We start from the raw sequence: 15651 nt of genomic DNA on the forward strand, positions 1-15651 counted from the left end.
ATATACACTATGCTGCAACTCTTTTACTAGCGATCTCGAATTTTAAGTTATTGCATTTTAAAGACTTCAATCGTTAAAATGTTATTAATTGACATTTAACTATGACAAATCCTAATAACAACGCCAATAGTCAATGGACCTTTCCCAAAAATTGACTTAGTCTCGATATACGCGAGTTATAAAGTGAAAGTAGCTAAATACGAAAATTCTTTAACCACTAATATGACGTATTCCATTATTTTATTACAGCAAGTCACACCAATAGTGATTCATTGGCTCTGAGCACTACGCGACTTAACTTCTGAGGTCATCAGTCGCCTAGAACTTAGAACTAATTAAACCTAACTAACCTAAGAACATTACACACATCCATGGTCCCCTAGGCAGGATTCGAACCTGCAACCGTAGCGGTGGCTCGGCTCCAGACTGTAGAGCCTAGAACCGCACGGCCACTCCGGCCGGCAATAGTGATTCATTCTTGAGGCAGTCAATGCTCTGGTGCTTAGAAACATCATAGGGTGTAATTTACACTACTGGCTATTAAAATTGCTACACCACAAAGCTGACGTGCTACAGACGAGAGATTTAACCGACAGGAAGAAGATGCTGTGATATGCAAATGATTAGCTTTTCAGAGCATTGACACAAGGTTGGCGCTGGTGGCGACACCTACAACGTGCTGACATGAGGAAAGTTTCCAACCGATTTCTCATATACAAACAGCAAGTGACCGGCGTTGCCTCGTGAAACGTTGTTGTGATGCCTCGCTTAAGGAGGAGCAATGCGTACCATCACGTTTACGACTTTGATAGAGGTCGGATTGTAGCCTAACGCGATTGCGGTTTATCGTATCCCGACATTGTTGCTCGCGTTGGTCGAGATCCAATGACTGTTAGCAGAATATGGAATCGGTGGGTTCAGGAGGGTAATACGGAACGCCGTGCTGGATCCCAACGGCCTCGTATTACTAGCAGTCGAGATGACAGGCATCTTATCCGCATGGCTGTAACGGATCGTGCAGCCACGTCTCGATCCCTGAGTCTACAGATGGGTACCTTTGCAAGACAACAACAATCTGCACGAACAGTTCGACGACGTTTGCAACAGCAAGGACTAACCTGTACACACCATCCAAGCTCTGTTTGATTCAGTGTCCAGGCGTATCAAGGCCGTTATTACGGCCAGAGGTGGTTGTTCTGGGTACTGATTTCTCGGGATCTATGCACCCAAATTGCGTGAAAATGTAATCACATGTCAGTTCTAGTATATTTGTCCAATGAATGTCCGTTTATCGTCTGCATTTCTTCTTGGTGTAGCAATTTTAATGGCCAGTAGCTCAAAAATGTGTGTGAAATCTTATGGGACTTAACTGCTAAGGTCATGAGTCCCTAAGCTTACACACTACTTAACCTAAATCATCCTACCTGCGCACCGTGGAAAGAGCGGGCAGAGTAAACTCCAGGAAGTCCGACCTTAACGCTCCCTGTCAACAGAATTCGAATCTGGGTTTTCCACTCAGCAGGCAGATGTGCTAACCATTAAGCCACCGTTGCACATTCGCTTTACAGAGGTGCTGTTCCGATGCAGCTGGATATCCTCTGCAATTCTGTTTGAGTTTAGGGGGAATATCAAGTGGGCTGAGGTGTGAATGGAAATTTGGACTGAGGAGGGAGGCGTGCAACGGTAGGCCGTGCAGTTGTGCAAAGCTAATGTGCCAGGGAGGCGTAGTGTTTAAAGCACCTGCCTGGTGAGCAGAAGACACGGGTTCGAATCCTGGCCTTCGTACAATTTTCATTCGTCGCTTCAATCTGCCTTTTAAACTTTCTTAATGAAAATCAAATGATCAGTGGTTCAAAAATGGTTCAAATGGCTCTGAGTACTGTGGGACATAACATCTGAGGTCATCAGTCCCCTAGAACTTAGAACTACTTAAACCTAACTAAACTAAGGACATCAAACACATCCATGCCTGAGGCAGGATTCGAAACTGCGACAGTAGCGGTCGCGAGGTTCCAGACTGAAGCGCTTAGAACCGCTCGGCCAAAATCACCAGTGGAAAAGGCGCATCTTGTTAAGAATAAAGCAAGAAGTACGCAAGGACAGCACATTTTACTGTCGCCTAAATATGGTTTGATTAATTTGTAACTATATATTTTCTTGAACAAATAAATCTAAATGGTCTTAAGTCTACGGATAAACTTCCCACACTCTTGCAGTTCCCAATAGAGTTGTCATATGAGCAAGCAGTGGAAGCGATAACTGGGACATTATGTGCGGTATGAGTTCGACAGTTGTTATCATAATAATACAAACTCTGGGGATGAATATTTCTTTCCCGGAACAGCAAAATAGTCATATATAATTTTCACAGCCTGACTTATCAGTTTGCGTTAATACACCTAGCAGCTGCCTTGACTTTTCGGTAACAAAAGCTCACTCTCACCTTACAGGCAGTAAGTTACGTATGGTACAATGCACAAGTAAATACTTCTGCTCGTCTGAAGAATAGTCCACTTTACAAATGGCCCAAGACTGAAATTTACAATACGTGTACATATCCCCTGAAGGATGAGCGGTTAAATTGCTTTCCTTTTACTGATACACTTAACACGCTGATTTTTAATGAAACAGTACTCCAAAGTCGGAGATAAAATCTAGACACACTCTCAACAGGTTAAAAATGAAAACTTCAGTAAAAAAAACTTAGCGTGCTAAGCACAATTTAATATTTGAAAAAGTCCTAGACAGAAACTTCTAAGACATAATCATAATAGCAACAATGAAATTCGTCCTTCAAATGAGACCTTGCAAACAGTCTATTTACAATCAATACTCACGCCTAAATTTAAAGGCTTCACTAAAGTTAACACGGTTAGCAGAAAGCACAACTCATATGAATTATAGCACAACTGCATACAAATGGTCAATGTACAACCTACAGCGCACACACACATACACATACACACACACACAGCAGTGTCGCCAAGTTGCACCATCCAGCTGACGCCGCTTTGAATATGCTAGCCGCAGTGAAATGTGATGTAAGCAGCACCAACTAACAGCGTTTATTTATTTATTTGTCTATTTAGTTATTTTAAATTTAGTTCAGGTCTCTACTACCCCATGTAAAACTAATGGGTCAGAAGCCAAAACGTAGACCACACTGACAGGTCAAAACAAGTCGTAAAATCCGAACGCATAGATACCTAGTACGTAAAACACTACCTACAACTCTCTAGCCAAATTACATTCCATAAAACACTGCTTGCCAGAGCCCAGGCCCAAGAAAGTACAATCGCCTTCACTATTACGTTCTGTACATACGCAAGTCTTAATTGCTGAAAGGAGGGAACACCAAATCCACAGTCGTACAATTAGCAATCATATAACTGCTGAACGAAACAGAACGTTACCACTGGCACTTAGATGTTGAGTAAATAGTGTGTTTCCTCATGTTCCTCCCAGGCGTATTCAGTTACTGTTGAACAGATGCACCAATGATTCTTTGAGAACACCTCGATACTATACATCCGTAGCGCACCGCGTTGCACAAGGCGCGTCCAAATGCCGTCGTAACACAGACGGTTGATTACCATTCACACAGCGCTATTCCGTCCCTCTTCTCTTACGGCGCACTGGCGCTTAGTGTTTTCCACACTAGCCACTTGCTGTAGTCAGTTGCCTCTCCGCCAAGCCAACCGCCCCGTTCTGAAACTCACGCAAGACAACCGCGCCTCCTGCCCCGACAACTTCTTACCCTTCGCCACAGAGTTGATACCCAGTTCACAGCAAAACCAGGTCGTGACAGGGGAAATGCGTCACCCAGAGGCACAGTGTATGGAATTTACAATACCTGTGTCACGAACGCCAACTATGAATTTCACTTTGGTCATTTATAATCATTGCTTCTTCATAGGTTCTGTTGCTGTATTTGGATTTTTAAGAAAAACAATAGTGCCTCATCAGATCACTTTCATTGTTCAGGTGTCAAATAGCACAGCAGACTCCTCTCACGAACACAAAGAATTTGCGCTGACGTATAGGTGAAAACGGCTAATGACAGGTGCGGTTCAGTATAGGAATAAAATGCCAGGGACGCTTCAGTAGATTCATTTGCCATCAGTTGTCGATTGAGACAGCAATGTCGCACTTGCAATGGGGCTTTAGCAGCTGAATATAGCCTGTTTTGTGTTAGCTGAGAATAGGTTTTACCGACAAGCCCCAGAGCTCAATTTTTTGCGCAACAGCTGTTAATTTCGATTTTATCAGTACAGAGAGTTCACCATTTCATATACTTGGGGTCTCGGTTTACCAGCAAAAACAGCACAGAAAAGGACTTCTCGGAAAGGATAACAGTGGGAATTGAATGCATCTATTTACTCAGCCAGACGCTCAGTTCAGAATCAAGATCAGCGAACACTAAGATTAGAATATAGGTATAACACAGTGATGGGCCAAGCAGCCACTAACAATTCAGAAACTTGAAGTGTAACTATAAGAAATTAGGAAGAGTACCGACGAAGATATGGAAACCGGTTTTAGCAGCAGCAGCAGCACTCTGTCTTCAAGCCACAAGTGGCCCTTCGGGACCATCCAACCGCCGTGTCATCCTCAGCTTCTATGACCGAAGCCGCAACTATTCGGTCGAGTAGCTCCTCAATTGGCATCACGAGACTGAGTGCACCCCGAAAAATGGCAACAGCGCATGGCGGCCAGGATGGTAACCCATCCAAGCGCCGGCCACGCCCGACAGCGCTTAACTTCGGTGATCTGATGTGAACCGCTGTATCCACTGCGGCAAGGCCGCTGCGGTCTTAGACATAGGCGAATGGAAAAGAGGAAGAATGATGAAATCTACCTCTAGATGTAAGAACCAGTACTCCTATGAAATCTGAAGAGCAAAAGAATCTAGTGGGCGTGCCATGTAACCCGTAAGCCAGAAGACAGGTGAAGTAAACGCTTGAAGGGAAACCAAACATCTGACGTTCTGTACAGACGCAAATCTTAAGTTCTGAGAGGAGAGAACACTAAATCCACAGTCTTACAGTTAGCAATCATGTAACTGCTGAACGAAACAGAACTTTAGCAGTTGCATTTAGTCAGTTATTAAGTAAATCGAGTCTCTCCTCATCGCGTTCCTCTCATGGAAATTAGGACGACTAAGGCAGCTCTGGATGAACGTCATGGCGAAAGACGTGGGAGCTTTCGGGACTGAAGGCACCTGCAAGAACAGAGCACAAAACAGAAAGGAATGGCTGCAGTTCTTGGAAACAAGGCTTGGTCCGCAGGGGCTGTGTCTGCTGGATATGTTCATGTCCACTACAGCACTGCAGTGAAACTATCCTCGACCTGAACAGCACAGTGGTATCATAGGCATGACCCTATGTCTTTGTCTTCTTCAGACTTTTGCATCCAATAACAGGTGGAGCCAGAGCTGAACGAGGAGTCCGAACCAGGGTGCAACTAACTATTTTTCGTATTAACAAATATTGCTACTAGCTCTTAAAGACTTGCTAAGTCACAGATGAAATTTCTAGGTTCTAAAGGGGATCGAACATCAGGCGTCTGGATCCATTTTCTGACACTTAACCACATATATATATTGAAACAAGGACAGCTAATGATCCTTTCAGTCTGGATGTACACCAGGCTCGAACTCGAACTCTTATAGGAATCAGCTATTGTGCTGCAAGTAATTAGGATAATGCGCGAGGAGTACTACGTTCATGATGTGTGGGTAAGTTGAGAATTTGGATCTGACGGGAGGCGTGCCAGGGTAGTCCGTGCATCTGCGATGACCACTGCGTTCGGATGAATTAGCGGTCAGAGTATCCGCCTAATAAGCAGGATACTCGGATTCGAATCCCGGCCCGGCCCAAATTTTCAACTTTCGCCACTGATTTCCATCAATGTTCTCTCCAACCAATGTGTGTGACTTCCTCTGCGCTACCGAGCACTAACAGTTTTAAATCTACAGTATGACGCACGTCTCAACGAAGCAAGGTATTGGCTACTCATGAACATTTGCAAACGCCTTCTCCGCTATTTCTGTCGACCTTTGGGACAAGTTACCATTCACTCTGCGCATAATTCAATTGCCTGTCGTATTTAAGGAAAATTTCAAGCAATTCCTTTTTGTCAACCTTACAATTTTTCACATGTTCTGCTTCTCTTCGTGAATTAATTAAGTAAGTGGCTCCATCTTCTTCCAGTTATGTCGCTTTGACTTTTTGTATCTAAAGCTGTTAGCTATTAAAATCAAATTCGCGCTTGACCCACGTTAAGAAGTTTTACGAATCAATGAAACAAGCAAAAGAAAAAGGTCAGTGATTTCAAAATCTGTGAGATACACCGAGGGCTTTCCAACTTTTCCCCTCACACGATTCAAACTGTTCCGTTTCTTTGACCGTATCTCTTTATGGACTGACGATACACACTTTCTTAGTTTTTGAGAAACAAATGTTTTTCAGAACGAATCTGATGATACGTCGGTATCACAGTGAAGGCTGCATGCACAGCGTCCATCACTTCCGTTACTACACAAAAACTGCAGGTCGACTCCGCACTCAAATTTACCACATTTTGCACCTTTTACATCTACATCTACATCCATACTCCGCAAGCCACTTGACGGTGTGTGGCGGACGGTACCTTGAGTACCTCTATCGGTTCTCCCTTCTATTCCAGTCTCGTATTGTTCGTGGAAAGAAAGATTGTCGGTATGCCTCTGTGTGGGCTCTAATCTCTCTGATTTTATCCTCATGGTCTCTTCGCGAGATATACGTAGGAGGGAGCAATATACTGCTTGACTCTTCGGTGAAGGTATGTTCTCGAAACTTTGACAAAAGCCCGTACCGAGCTACTGAGCGTCTCTCCTGCAGAGTCTTCCACTGGAGTTTATCTATCATCTCCGTAACGCTTTCGCGATTACTAAATGATCCTGTAACGAAGCGCGCTGCTCTCCGTTGGATCTTCTCTATATCTTCTATCAACCCTATCTGGTACGGATCCCACACTGCTGAGCAGTATTCAAGCAGTGGGCGAACAAGCGTACTGTAACCTACTTCCTTTGTTTTTGGATTGCATTTCCTTAGGATTCTTTCTATGAATCTCAGTCTGGCATCTGCTTTACCGACGATCAACATTATATGATCATTCCATTTTAAATCACTCCTAATGCGTACTCCCAGATAATTTATCTTATTAACTGCTTCCAGTTGCTGACCTGCTATTTTGTAGCTAAATGATAGAGGATCTATTTTTCTGTGTATTCTCAGCACATTATACTTGTCTACATTGAGATTCAATTGCCATTCCCTGCACCATGCGTCAATTCGCTGCAGATCCTCCTGCATTTCAGTACAATTTTCCATTGTTACAACCTCTCGATACACCACAGCATCATCTGCAAAAAGCCTCAGTGAACTTCCGATGTCATCCACCAGGTCATTTATGTATATTGTGAATAGCAACGGCCCTATGACACTCCCCTGCGGCACACCTGAAATCACTCTTACTTCGGAAGATTTCTCTCTATTGAGAATGACATGCTGCGTCCTGTTATCTAGGAACTCCTCAATCCAAACACACAATTGGTCTGATAGTTCATATGCTCTTACTTTGTTCATTAAACGACTGTGGGGAACTGTATCGAACGCGTTGCGGAAGTCAAGAAACACGGCATCTACCTGTGAACCCGTGTCTATGGCCCTCTGAGTCTCGTGGACGAATAGCGCGAGCTGGGTTTCACATGACCGTCTTTTTCGAAACCCATGCTGATTCCTACAGAGTAGATTTCTAGTCTCCAGAAAAGTCATTATACTCGAACACAATACGTGTTCCAAAATTCTACAACTGATCGACGTTAGAGATATAGGTCTATAGTTCTGCACATCTGTTCGACGTCCCTTCTCGAAAACGGGGATGACCTGTGCCCTTTTCCAATCCTTTGGAACGCTACGCTCTTCTAGAGACTTACGGTACACCGCTGCAAGAAGGGGGACAAGTTCCTTCGCGTACACTGTGTAAAATTGAACTGGTATCCCATCAGGTCCAGAGGCCTTTCCTCTTTTGAGCGATTTTAATTGTTTCTCTATCCCTCTGTCGTCTATTTCGATATCTACCATTTTGTCATCTGTTCGACAAACTAGAGAAGGAACTACAGCGCAATCTTCCTCTGTGAAACAACTTTGGAAAAAGACATTTAGTATTCCGGCCTTTAGTCTGTCATCCTCTGTTTCAGTACCATTTTGGTCACAGAGTGTCTGGACATTTAGTTTTGATCCACCTACCGCTTTGACATAAGACCAAAATTTCTTAGGATTTTCTGCCAGGTCAGTACATAGAACTTTACTTTCGAATTCATTGAACGCCTCTCGCATAGCCCTCCTCACACTACATTTCGCTTCGCGTAATTTTTGTTTGTCTGCAAGGCTTTGGCTATGTTTATGTTTGCTGTGAAGTTCCCTTTGCTTCCGCAGCACTTTTCTAACTCGGTTGTTGTACCATGGTGGCTCTTTTCCATCTCTTACGATCTTGCTTGGCACATACTCATCTAACGCATTATGTACGACGGTTTTGAACTTTGTCCACTGATCCTCAACACTATCTGTACTTGAGACAAAACTTTTGTGTTGAGCCAACAGGTACTCTGAAATCTGCTTTTTGTCACTTTTTCTAAACAGAAAAATCTTCCTACCCTTTTTAATATTCCTATTTACGGCTGAAATCATCGATGCCGTAACCGCTTTATGATCGCTGATTCTCTGTTCTGCGTTAACTTTTTCAAATAGTTCGGGTCTGTTTGTCACCAGAAGGTCTAATATGTTATCGCCACGAGTCGGTTCTCTGTTTAACTGCTCAAGGTAGTTTTCAGATAAAGCACTAAAAAAATTTCACTGGATTCTTTGTCCCTGCCACCCGTTATGATCGTTTGAGTCTCCCAGTCTATATCCGGCAAATTAAAATCTCCACCCAGAACTGTAACATGGTGGGGAAATCTACTCGAAATATTTTCCAAATTATCCTTCAGGTGCTCAGCCACAACAGCTGCTGAGCCAGGGGGCCGATAGAGACATCCAATTACCATGTCTGAGCCTGCTTTAACCGCGTGACCTTCACCCAAATCATTTCACATTTCGGATCTCCGTCAATTTCCTTCGATACTATTGCACTTCTTATCGCTATAATCACGCCTCCCCCTTCACTGTCCAGCCTGTCTCTGCGGTATACATTCCAATCTGAGTTTAGGATTTCATTACTGTTTACGTCTGGTTTCAGCCAACTTTCTGTCCCTAGTACTATATGAGCGTTGTGACCGTTTATTAATGAGACCAGTTCTGGGACCTTTCTATTGACGCACCTACAGTTTACTATTAGCACATTAATATTGTTATTCCCTGTTGCATTTTGCCTACTCCTACCTTGCCGCGTCTCAGGAGGCGTCTTGCCGGGCCTAGGGAGGGGATTCTCTAACCTAAAAAACCCCCATGTGCACTCCACACGTACTCCGCTACCCTTGTAGCCGCTTCCGGCGTGTAGTGCACTCCTGACCTATTCAGGGGGACCCTACATTTCTCCACCCGATAGCGGAGGTCGAGAAATTTGTACCCCAGATCTCCGCAGAATCGTCTGAGCCTCTGGTTTAAGCCTTCCACTCGGCTCCAAACCAGAGGACCGCGATCGGTTCTGGGAACGATACTACAAATAGTTAGCTCTGATTCCACCCCGCGAGCGATGCTTTCCGCCTTCACCAATTCCGCCAATCGCCTGTACGAACTAAGGATGACCTCTGAACCCAGACGGCAGGAGTCATTGGTGCCGACATGAGCAACAATTTGCAGTCGGGTGCACCCAGTGCTCTCTATCGCCGCCGGCAGGGCCTCCTCCACATCTCGGATGAGACCCCCCGGCAAGCAGACAGAGTGAACTCTGGCGTTCTTCCCCGACCTTCCCGCTGTTTCCCTAAGGGCTCCATCACCCGCCTAACGTTGGAGCTTCCAATAACTAATAAACCTCTCCCCCCGTGTGCCTGCTCGGACCTTGCTGAAGGAGCAGCTACATGTCCACTCACAGGCAGAGCGGGCGATGCCACACGGCCAGCCTCCACATTGACCCTCCTCCTCGTGCGCCGCGAACGCCGCTGAACACGCCACTCCCCTTGGGGAGAGGGTGGCCCAACCGCGCCCGGTACCCGCGAAGATGTCTCGACAGCAGGGACAGTGGGTGAAGCATGTAACACCTGGGGTGTACCTTGCGACGCACCAGACTCCCCACTGCCGCTACACTCCGAGGCAGCAGCCTGAAGACGGCTGACTGCGGCCATCAACACGCTCAGCTGTTCGCGAACAGTGGCCAGCTCCTCCTGCGTCCGTACACAGCAGTCACACATCCTATCCATCCTAAGGAATCAATTTATTGAAGAGAGTTAATCAACCTTTAACTAGACTGATAATTCACTGAAGGCGGCTGTTTATTCACTAAACTGTGGTTGCTAGCCACTTCTTGTAGAAAACAATGAAAATAGCACTACCTGTCTCTGGACTGTATTGAAAACAAACACTAGCACTACTGGCACTGTGGTTGACTAAAGGGACTCTCTCTGACTGTATTCAAAACAAACACGAAATCTATGGAACTATTAATAGCACTCGACAATTAAAGCTTCCTAAAAGCAAAAACACACGGAAGAAGAAGTGACAAGTAAGAAAAATACAGTTAATACTTAAATTAAGGTAGCTCGCTGCACAGCAGACGTGAAGCAGACGGCAGTTACGACGACACTGACACTGCTGGCACTATGGCTGACTAAAGGGACTCTCTCTGACTGCTTCTTACGAAGCATTCAAGTTACACCATTAAGCCACTTTCCATGGCAAGCCCTGGATTGACAAGTAATATCGGGCAGACCATTCTTCATTTTTGTTGCGCGTTTCGGCTGTCTAGGTCGGCTAAGCTCTGGGGCGGCCCCTTGTCTTCCTGGTTCACGATGCTTAGCGCAGCACGCTGGAGTCGCTGTTTCGGCCCCTACGCCTTGTCAGCGAGAGCATCTTCAGCTGTGTGCAACGAACCCCGACAGCGCCGTCGAAATTTGCTTCGTGCTGTCCGCCCGCATAAATACTTTACTGCTGACCTCGGCGCTTTCTGCTGACTAGAGATCAGCACTGGAACTCTGGGCAAGGGGGCGTGATGCGCCAGGCTGTCGAGGGATCCGGGAGGTTGGCCTGCGTTGTATTCGTCAGATAAGACGTTCGTATTACCCTATTATTATAAACGGTCCAACTCTAGAAACCTGTTATTTCAAAATGGATTCGAAGCGCCGCCATTTTTAAACATAAACTAACGTTAATCACTGCTCTGAGGTCTAACTCTCTCCATATTCTTCCAGATCACAAGAGCGGCATCTTGAATTTCTACACGTACTAATATTCTTCGACTGTTGAATACTGTTTGACATTCTGACTCTGTTATCAAGAAAAAGTAGTATTGGAGATTGAGAAGATCGAAAGAAGTGCCATGCATTGCCTGTTTCGAAAGCGAGGGAGCATCACGAAGGTGCTCATACAATTCATTTGGCAGACGCTACAGGAGAGGTCATCCTCGACGTGACGAGATGTACATCAGAATATGTGCGTTTCAAGCACATCTCACTCTCTCTCACAATGATCTAATGAAATGACCATTAAACGAAAAGTAGCGACATTCATGTTCTCGTAAAAGCTTGCTTACAGCTGATCTTTCTGTGCATCAATTACAAATGATACAGAGAGCGGTTCTAGGCGCTTCAGTCCCGAACCGCGTTGCTGCTGAGGTCGCAGGTTCGAATCCTGCCTTGGGCATGGATGTGTGTGATGTCCTCAGGTTAGTTAGGTTTCAGTAGTTCTAAGTCTAGGGGACTGATGACCTCAGATGTTAAGTCCCATAGTGCTCAGAGCCATTTGAACCAATTTGTCTCCAAAAACAACGAAAGTTACGTAGTTGTCATTAACGAATCCTTCACTCAGACGTAACAGTCTCATGAACAGCAAACGGCCGTCGAATCGCATAACAGACCAGTAATTGGAGGAGAGATCTAACGTGCCAGTTTATATGGATATTTTATTAATGAACCATGTCGTTTGTTTTTCCCATTAGCCACACAGGAAAACTCAGTGATGAAACCTTTTCTATAACACATAGATTTCAGTTTTAAATTAAATGAGTTTGTTGTCTAAAATGCGGAACAAGCCACACTAACATCTTCGGACTATACAATCAGCATGGGACGAACGTCACGCAACGAATGCAAAGAATTGAAAGTTCTCTATTCTCAGCCCAAACTCTCTTGGAGGAGCGACAGCATGACGAATGTAAATATTCCTTGAAGCTTATAATTAAAGGGGAACGCCGAATAAGTTTCCCTGACTTAGCGAACTACTATCCACAAGCAATTTATTAAGCTGGTACAGAGTCGGAACGGTTTTCTTCTTACAGTCGGATGACGTACCACACACCACATCTAGTCTGGAAGGCAATACAGAGAATTGGAAAACTAACATGCTATTGAGATGGTTTGATTTTTATCGTGTTTCGTGGGAACAAAACATGGCTCTGAGCTCTATGCGACTTAACTTCTGAGGTCATCAGTCGCCTAGAACTTAGAACTAATTAAACCTAACTAACCTAGGGACATCACACACATCCATGCCGGAGGCAGGATTCGAACCTGCGACCGCAGCCGTCGCTCGGCTCCAGACTCGTGGGAACAGAAAGGCAGATTTCTTTTTGACATTCACGCTCGATACAAACTTAATGCAAGTGGGTACTAGGGGTCCAAGTTACCCATGTGGCCACGCATAAGGGGTCTGAAGCCGCGACCTCCAAATGCAGCAAGCAGGCTCTGAGAAACTTCCCATACTACCACTTAATATGAGGCAAGTTTCTACGTCAGAATCAATAGCAAACACTTGTTGCTGCTTCCTTAAGTGAGAACCTTTCAGCCACCATCGAACAGTTTGTACAGCCCGCTTTTGTTTGTGAAATAAATGTAACCAAACAGATTTAGGATCGTTAAGTTCTCTTTCTGACAGATGTCACTCTTATCGGCAGCTCATGTTCTCCGTATCAAGTCACGCTATTCCCAACAGAGGGCAATGCTCTCAACTGTCCCAGGTCGCGTCTTTATTTTGCTCATTATGAGTACCGTGTAAAAAATATTTTCCTTACATTTCATTTTGTTTGGGTGCTGAAAACAAATTGTCTACATTTCTTTGGAGAGAGGGCAATGCTCTCAACTGTCCCAGGTCGCGTCTTTATTTTGCTCATTATGAGTACCATGTGAAAAATATTTTCCTTACATTTCATTTTGTTTGGGTGCTGAAAACAAATTGTCTACATTTCTTTGGAGACAAGAAAGAAATGGCTTTCGAATGGAATTCGTGTGATAAGCGCAAAACAGGTTTCCCTGACACTTGCCACCTAAAATGCCGATGTGTTCTTTAGGATATATGACATTAAAGATATTCGTGTCAGCTATTGTACAGCTTTTTCAAACAATGCTTCCTATTTAAAATATAAAAATTACTCTTTCATATATATTAAAAAAATCTCGGGCAAAATTCTACATTGAACTACTGGTCAAGCAACAGACACTCATTTATTACATTTATTTGATTTTACTTTGTTCAGCATCTGCTCACTTTGTTAATCGTGCTTGTAAGTGTGAATATAATTTTTGCATACAATACACTATTTCTCTTAGTAACCCAGAAAAAAACATATACATATATATATATATATATATATATATATATATATATATATATATACTATGTGATCAAAAGTATCCGGACACCCACAAAAACATACGTCTTTCATATTAGTCGCATTGTGCGGCCACCTAATGACAGGTACTCCATATCAGTGACCTCAGTAGTCTTGACAGAGCAGAATGAAGCTCACGGACTTCGAACGTGGTCAGGTGACTGGGTGCCATTTGTGTCATACGTCTATACGCGAGATTTCCACACGCCTAAACATCTCTAGGTCCCCTGTTTTCGATGTGATAGTGAAGTGAAAACTTGAAGGGACACAAAAGCGTACAGGCCGACCTCGTCTGTGTATTAGGCAGACATCTATCCAGACCATCACACAGGAATTCCAGACTGCATCAGGATCGACTGCTAGAGCTATGACAGTTAGGCGAGAAATGAGAAAACTTGGATTTCATGGTCTGGAGTTGCTCATACGACACACATTACGCCGCTAAATGCCAAACACGCCTCGCTTGTTGTGAGGACCATAAACACTGGACGATTGAACAGTGTAAAAATGTTGCGTGGTGTGGCGAATGCCCGGTGAACGTCATCTGCCAGTGTGTGTAGTGCCAACAGTAAAATTCGGAGGCGGAGGCTATGGTGTGGTCATGTTTTTACATGAAGGGGGCTTGCACCCCACGACTCACGCCCGGTAAAGCTGTGAGGACCGGGCGTGAGTCGTGCTTCGGTAGCTCTGATGGTAGAGCACTTGCCCGCGAAAGGCAAAGGTCCCGAGCTCGAGTCTCGGTCGGGCACACAGTTTTAATCTGCCAGGAAGTTTCATAATATTTGTTATCACCGCCACTAGCCATTGTGTCGAAATTGAGAAACTGCTTTCAGATACATAAAATTGATCAAAATGTATATACCATCCTAATATTCTTATTTACATCAGAACCATTATATCTTTGGAATATTATTTGCAAAGTGCGAATTTGATGTTGATACTTTGAGTGTCTCGAAATTGGAGAGCAGAAACAAATACTCATGTCTCTACACCTGACATCACCTCAGTCGGTACTCGATGTCCACAATTACACTTATACCGTTAATTTCGAGTCCTCACCATAAATGCTCCATATTAGTACATGCACATGCAATACGAATTGTTATATTTCGGCAAAAAACTTAGTCTCTTTCTCTCTCTCGCAAAAAAGTTCCTCTTTTATATCCTTCAGACAGACCCCGTCTTTCTCTGCCGACAACAATCCTCCACTCTCATTACGAATACATTCAAAGTCTCTCATCCACTGTCAGAATCACTTTCAGCTGCAAACATTATCTAAAAATTCTTACCTTAGGTTCAGACTGCAAACTGTACGATTAATTTCACAGACTCGGGTAGGACGAAACTTGTCCAGTTTTAACCATAGTTAAAAAAATGTTAGGGCATAAAATAACCACGTGTGTTGGACTAAGTCCGTGAGGCGAACGAAGTACTTCATATAGTAAATGTTTGAAAACAAGCCGCCGGGGGTACAGGAACAAAAACATCTAATCGAAAGTAAATAAAGCCAATTTTCTGTTAGTAATGCAATGGGCAGTGAAGTTTATAGATGGGCTTCACGAGATATAGACTTTTGCTTTTGAAACTGTAGTGCCAGCCTTTTTAGCACAACTGTCTGCAGTCCGCAGATCGCAATTTTTGAAGAATGTTGTTGTATCTGCCACGTTACACGTTGGGAGGCCAGAATCACCATTGATAAATCGCCACTCCACAATAGAAATGACACTTTGCATCCAGCTCTCGTTAAATGGCTTCGTATTTTATTTACTTGAATTTAAGGTGCCCAACTAAGAAGTATCCGTAAATTAAAGTCGTATTCAGCCCCGTATTAAGCCAGTATGGTCCTTTTTG

This window comes from Schistocerca cancellata, chromosome 8 (genome assembly GCF_023864275.1).
Source record: "Schistocerca cancellata isolate TAMUIC-IGC-003103 chromosome 8, iqSchCanc2.1, whole genome shotgun sequence".
NCBI classification, from domain to species: Eukaryota; Metazoa; Arthropoda; class Insecta; order Orthoptera; family Acrididae; genus Schistocerca; species Schistocerca cancellata.